The 6,796-nt window shown below is 34.8% G+C and overlaps 1 pseudogene; it reads left to right on the forward strand.

Moving 5' to 3' along the window:
* The first annotated feature begins 2,666 nt into the window (after positions 1-2,666).
* LOC101618877 lies at positions 2,667-3,492 on the forward strand (annotated as a pseudogene).
* The last annotated feature ends 3,304 nt before the right edge of the window (positions 3,493-6,796 follow it).

Below are 6,796 nucleotides of genomic sequence, written 5' to 3' on the forward strand. Positions count from 1 at the left end.
GCCCTGTTCTGTTCCCCACTCTATCTCTGGTGAATCCTCTCACTGCCCTTGCACCTCTGACCTATACCCAAGCTCTGTACACAAATAAACAAATCTTCAAAAAAAAAAAAATCTCTGGAATCTCAGTTTTCTAGTGTCTGGAAATTAAGTGCTGATTCTATACAGATGTAGTTGACCCTACTGTTTGCTTCTTTAATCTGAAGGAACTTCTTACTTTGAAGAAATATCATGCTATGGCAAAAGAGGTAGGAAACAGTTGTCATAAGAAATGAATCTGGGTCCCTGCCTGGTAGTACAACAGCTTGGGGCACAGCACTACAAGCTGGCCACAGCTGCCTCAGTGCAGCTTCCATCCCCTGCCCCAGAGGTGATCCACATGGCGTGGCAGACCTCTCCCGTCTCACCCACTGCTCCCCTCAGCAGTGTACTTTGTCCATCTGCCTATTCTGCTCCTCACTCTCTCTCTGGTGAAACCTCTCACCACCCCTGTACCTCTGGCCTGTACTCCAGGTCTGTATGCATAAATAAATAAATCTTAAAAAAAATGAATCTGTTCCTCTCAGACACAGGCATTGGCAAATTGTGAAGAGCCATTGCATGGAGTAATAAAATGGGAAGTTGACAACCATGAATAGTTCTTGTGATCCAGCTGCCCACAGAAGATGTTTCAATTACCTGTCTGGATTCTGTGGAGAAACTGTAGAGAAACTTCATATAGAATTGTTAAGGCAATTTACTTTGTAGTTCTTTACTTACTGAGCCTGATGATAAAAATGTCATCTTCAAAGGGGGTGAAGACAGAAGACAGAATTCTAGGGGAAAAGATTCGGCTTTGAAACTGGTGCACTGAAAAATTAACTACTTACTGATTGCTTTTATAAGATGTATATAGCATATTTATCTATATCTTGTGAATTTTAACCTTGCTACCAAAAAGAACATGTGGCCCATGATTATCTACATTGCAAGGTCTTGTTTTATTAATTAAACCATGAAGAGTTTATTCCAGTTGCTTCTTCACAATTTTTTGATTTAAGCAGAGACAAAGCATACATGTATTAATGATTTAATTCCAAGTGAACACAAAACAGTCATTTATATTTCAGTCTAAATCAATATTTAATATTTTCTTTTTAAACTGTTCAAGAATATATATGGCATTCAAAAGAGTTCATATCTGCATCTAAATGTAATTTGTACTATGCAAACTGGGAGGGGATATTTTCAGGGTTGGTATTTCATTCATTTATTTGAATGAATACAAAGAACCTAGCCTGTAGCTCTTTCATTCCCCTCTATGTCAAGCTGTTAATGGCTTTCCCTGAACCCAAAGGCCAGGGGACAAAACTTAAATATACTGTTGTTATGTTTAATACAAATGTGAAATTGCTGTAAGCATGGGATTCATTGCCAAAATTCATTGTATATTATACATCTCCTCAGTGATAAAAATCTTGCAGCCTGGAAAAAAATCTTCACTATCAGATTCAGAAACATTTTTATGTTGAACTCCCCCAAATTTTGCTTCAAGCATTGCTAACAATTAACAAGCTATCAATGTGAGAAGACATCATATGTCTTTTATCTGCATCTGAAATAACTAATCTAATAGAGTTTCATTAAAGCATTTCTATGTGTATGAACTGATTTCATGGTTTTTTAAAGATTGGTTTTTTCTTAGACAATAATTTATAAGTTATTAATGAATTTTGCAATTTACTCTATGGTCTTCTTCCTATAAAGTAATGAGTTATGATATCACACAAACAAGCCAAATAAATCTCTCGCTGATGATAGCTGATTTATAGCAAGGCTTTGCAAATTGAATATGCATGCTACAAAAAGTTCTTTTAAACATGAATGATATGTAATGAGATCCATAACTCATTTTTCTTGTTTTGCTTCTATTCACTGCAACACTGGTATGTTTCCTCCTTCTCCTTTCACTTTTATATGTTTGATTTACATTTTTTTTTTAGATGGAAACTATATATTACTACGCAGTAAGGTGTGTACGTGTTATACACACACACACACACACACACACACACACACACACATATATATATATATATGATCATATCACTGTAATGAGTTTGACTGGAGCATAGCAAGCTTAACATTTCAGTTTACGAATAAAACACTTCAATTATTACAGATCCTGAATGGGTAAATAAGTCACACAAAAGCTGAAGTATAAATCTTGGGCACTAAGGAGAACAGTTTTTTGTTTTTTTTTTCCTTTTCTACTTGAGAACCAGAGATGTCTTTGTTTTCTCCATTGTGTTTATTTTAGCCTTTCAATAGGCAATCAAATTGGCTTGGGTATGTCTATAGGAATCTTGGAAAATAGTCTTACAATTCTCTTTTTGTGACTGATACTTGGTCCAGATAATATTTGTAAACTCAAAATTTCATATAATGTTGAGCTTCTAGATTTTCTTGAAAAATTAGATGACAACACTGAGTCCATTTTATCCATAATATGTAACTGGGTCTTTCTTAATAGTTCTTACCTTTCAATAATAAAGTGAAAGCAACTGTGTAAATTCAAAGATTCAAAAGGCTGTTACAGAGAGGGAGGCAAGGTAAAGAAGTGAAACCCACCAGGCATACCCATAGGGTACAGCAAACAGTTATCCTTTCTAAGCGGCATCTATTCGGCAATGTTTACTCTAAGGGACTACTGGCTCAATGCTGCCACATCTCACTTTTCGAGAAAATTTGGACACAGATTTTCTTCCCCAGTTTTCAAGCACTATAGAAGTGAACCATTGACTAAGTTGCAGTTTGGCCCCACTAAGGTAGATATTTTTTTAAAAAAGTATATTAGGGAATGTTTCAAACTTACATAAAAATGAAAACAGGGAGGCCGGGGCTGGGAAAATGGCGGACAGGAAGGCGGGAGAAAGAAGGCTGAGAAGCCACAGCAAACTTTGGTTGCTGGAGGACCTGAAGAAGCAGAAAAACCTGTGAAAACTAAGACTGTTTCTTCCAGTAACAGAGGAGAAAGTTCCGGTCTCAGCACTGGAAAGAGATCAGCTGAAGAAACTGCGGACCCCCCCAACAAAGCCTACAAAAATCCCCAAGTTTGGGTTTGCCATAGGTAGTTAGACGACAAAGAAAGCCTCGGCCCTATCCATCCAACTTGGATCAAGTAAACCTAAAGAAACGATTCCAACGCTTGCTCAAAAAAATCTTTTAGTAGCAGTAGCTTTTAATGAAGATGAAGATAGTGAATCAGAGGAAATGCCTCCAGAAGCAAAGATGAGAATGAAGAATACTGGAAGGGTTACACCAACATCAGCTGGACCAAACTCCTTCAGTAAAGGAAAGGATGGCTTTTCTGATAACCAGAAGCTATGGGAGCAAAATATAAATTCTCATCTTGGAAATGTCCAAGATAATGAAATGATGTGTTTTGAAATTAGTGTGTGGAGTGGGTGTAAAGTTAAAAAGATAAACAGTTTCCTTCTTAAAGAGTGGTTATAAGACTTATCTTTAAGACTTATCTTTGGAGCCGCCTTTTTTTTTTTTTTTTAAGATTGAGTGGTACACTAATAAATAAGAATTTGAAATTAGAGGTAACTTATGTTTTATATGCAGATTTCAAGAAATTTACTAATTTTGTAGTTTCTTGTGATTAGTTTTCAGAGGTTGCAGATAATCAGATATGAATTGAATATTTTTTAGACACAACTGGCACATTCAGAAGGAAGCAACAAGTTATTGTCTATTTAAACTGCAAGCAGTTACTCTCTTTAACTCCCTGGTTAGCAAATCTGGCTCCCTGGAACAACCTTATATATAGAGAGAGTATTGTATTGGGAGGGAAATGTTACTGGACTATTGACTGAAAGTAAATTAGATAAAATCAAATACAATTTTTTATCCTAATGGGTATTTGTTTTGTTTCCAGTTATCATAAACTAGGTATTGTATTGCTATCCATGAATAAAGATACTTAACTCTTTAATTTTTTTTTTTTTTAATTTGTGTTAACCATTCAGTATTGAAAGAGCCCACTTTACCTTAATGTGTCTCCTCTCCCTTCTTTAGTCTTCAAGGAACAACCATTTGCTACCAAAATAAATTAGTATTTTGAATATGCTTCTCTTGGTTTTTGTTATTAGCTCATTCCTGTAAGCATTTCAGAATTTGAGGCAAATCATATGGAAGCTATTTCTTTCTTTCTTTCTTTTTTTCAAAGATTTACTTATCTGTGCATACAGAACTGGGGTACAGGCCAGAGACTTAGGGGCGGCGAGAGGCTTCACCAGAGACAGAGCAGGGAGCAGAACAGGCAGATGGACGAAGTACACTGCTGAGGGGAGCAGCGGGCAAGTTAGGAGAGGTCTGCCACGCCATGTGGTCACCTCCGGGGGCAGGCTGGAATCTAACTCATGTGGAAGTGGCTTTAGCTTCTTAGTGCTGTGCTTTAACCTACTGAGCCACCAGGGAGGGCCCTGGAAGCTATTTCTTTTAAAATACAAGCCACCACCATAAATTTAAATGTACATGATACTTAAATATTTGGCTGTTTTTATTTTTTAAAAGGTATAAATACCAAAAAGAAAAAAAAATGTAAACATTGTATGAAGATGGGAAACTAGAAGATGCACTTTCTGTAACTTTGTCAAACCATTTAGATTACTAATTTATGAAATACAGTTTGAGTTAAACTTTCTATAGGATTTTTTATAATGTGTTTGTTTTTGGTGAATACATATTGATCAATGACCTCTCAAAAGCACATTTTAGGTAAAATGGAAGGAAAGAAAATGCATCTTTTTTATTATTATTATAGCAGTTTTTTTTCACATCATTTTGTACATTTTTTTTCCATCTCAATTGTAATCATCTTTAGACATAGTATGGAACCTTTGTTAGAGCTGTGTGGTAAGGTCAGTTTTTTTGGTATTGTGTATGAATTATTTTTTTTTTAATGTGACAGCTATACACATTTTTATAAGCATAGTCGCAGGTAAAAGAAACACAAAACGATTTCCTTGAAAACTACAATATTAAATTTGCAGGCAACTTCAAACAATTTTATGATGGTAACTACTGAGCTCTTGTAATAGTTGTAACTCAGAGAAGCAGCCTGTAATATTCCTAACACTTTACTTGCATTTAAGTTTAGCATAAGCCCCAAGTAAAACAATGGAAATGTATATAGAACTATTAGTTCTTTCTTACATGATTTAAATATTAGAATACATGAATTTAACTTGCTTTGATGTAGGCAAACTTTCCATTTTTGACCATTTTAACGCTGATGTTAAGATAACTTTCTTCTCCTACATACTCTTTTCTTGACTCAAATGCTATATTGACCTAAGGTCAAGATGGGAGAGAAAAACGATTGAGATGAAAGTCTTCACTAAAATACTAATAAATTTTTCAAATGCCAAAAAAAAGAAAGAAAAAAAGAGAAAAGGAAAAAGTTTAAGAACTACCTTATAGGCAAAAAACATCAGTTTATGACTTGATCTGTCTAGTTTACTGCCATTCACTTCTCTTTTCCTGTATTGTTTAGAGGCTGATCCCAAACATCATCTATATCATTGTAAATATTTCATACTGTATGAGACATGTTTATAGGAAAATAAAATGGAAAAATGTTGCAGCAAAAAGAATATTATCTACCAGGTCACATGAAAAGAACTTATCCACTAATATTTTATTTGAGAAATCACCTAAGTTAAAAAGTTATTGGGTATCAAATATCACTCCAGACATTGCAGTACCTAAGCGCAAAAAACAAAGATAGGCTGACTTTAAGATTTTGTCTCATTCTACCATTTCATACCAGAAAGAATGAAATAGGGTGTGTGTCGAAAGGGGTGCCCCCTTTCATAAGTTTCATATAGAACTTATGAAAAAACTTTATCATTGTGAATCCACTTTCAGAATAGCTTATAATAGTTGTGAGGGACTTGTAATGAAAATTCTAGTGTCTGATTGATGTCTAGATTAGCTATATCAGAACTCATAATAGGAGTATATATATATATAGGCGCTGCCTAAATAGTTTTCTATAAAGAGTTGGTAAAATTTGGGGGCTCCCTGGTGGTGCAGGGGTTAAAGCACACTATGAAGCTACTTACAGCCATTGCAGCTCAATTTTGATCCCTAGCCAGGAGGGAGGTGGCCCACATGGCACAGCAGACATCTCTTGAGCCCGCTGCTCTCCTCAACAGTGTACTTCAGTTAATTTGCTTGTTCTACTCCCCACTTTGTCTTTGGTGAATCCTCTCAACTGCCCCTCACCCCCTCAGTTTTTGTATGCATAATAAATATATCTTTAAAAGAAGTTGGTAAACTTGGTATTCACTTATTTCTCACTCACACTGTATAACACTAACTGTAGATACTTTTCTAATTATTTTATAAATCACAGTTATATTAATTTCTAATATATTTACACTATAAATGTAGAAAAAGTAGATAGCCCCAGAGACCCCATTAGAAATTAATTTAAATAAACATAGCAAAGGACAATTATTTGCTATTCTGAATAATTTTTTGAGTATATGTATCTAACTCTATAAAATATTTTACATTCAAGACTGCTTTGCCTCTGGAAAGTAGGTACTAAATATAAGTATACTGAATTTTCTTAAAAGAAGGGATTTCATATAATTACCATGTATTTGTTCATAGACTATTGGCATTATAATGATCTTTGAGTCTCTACACAGCATGTTTTAAAATGAAGCTACAATAATCATGTTTTTTTCCTTCATTTTCAGATTAACTGAACTTCATTAACCTTGTTGGAAACTTAGAAATA

The sequence above is a fragment of the Condylura cristata genome, unplaced genomic scaffold (genome assembly GCF_000260355.1).
Source record: "Condylura cristata isolate star-nosed mole 26May11 unplaced genomic scaffold, ConCri1.0 scaffold00001, whole genome shotgun sequence".
In the NCBI taxonomy this organism is placed as follows: Eukaryota; Metazoa; Chordata; class Mammalia; order Eulipotyphla; family Talpidae; genus Condylura; species Condylura cristata.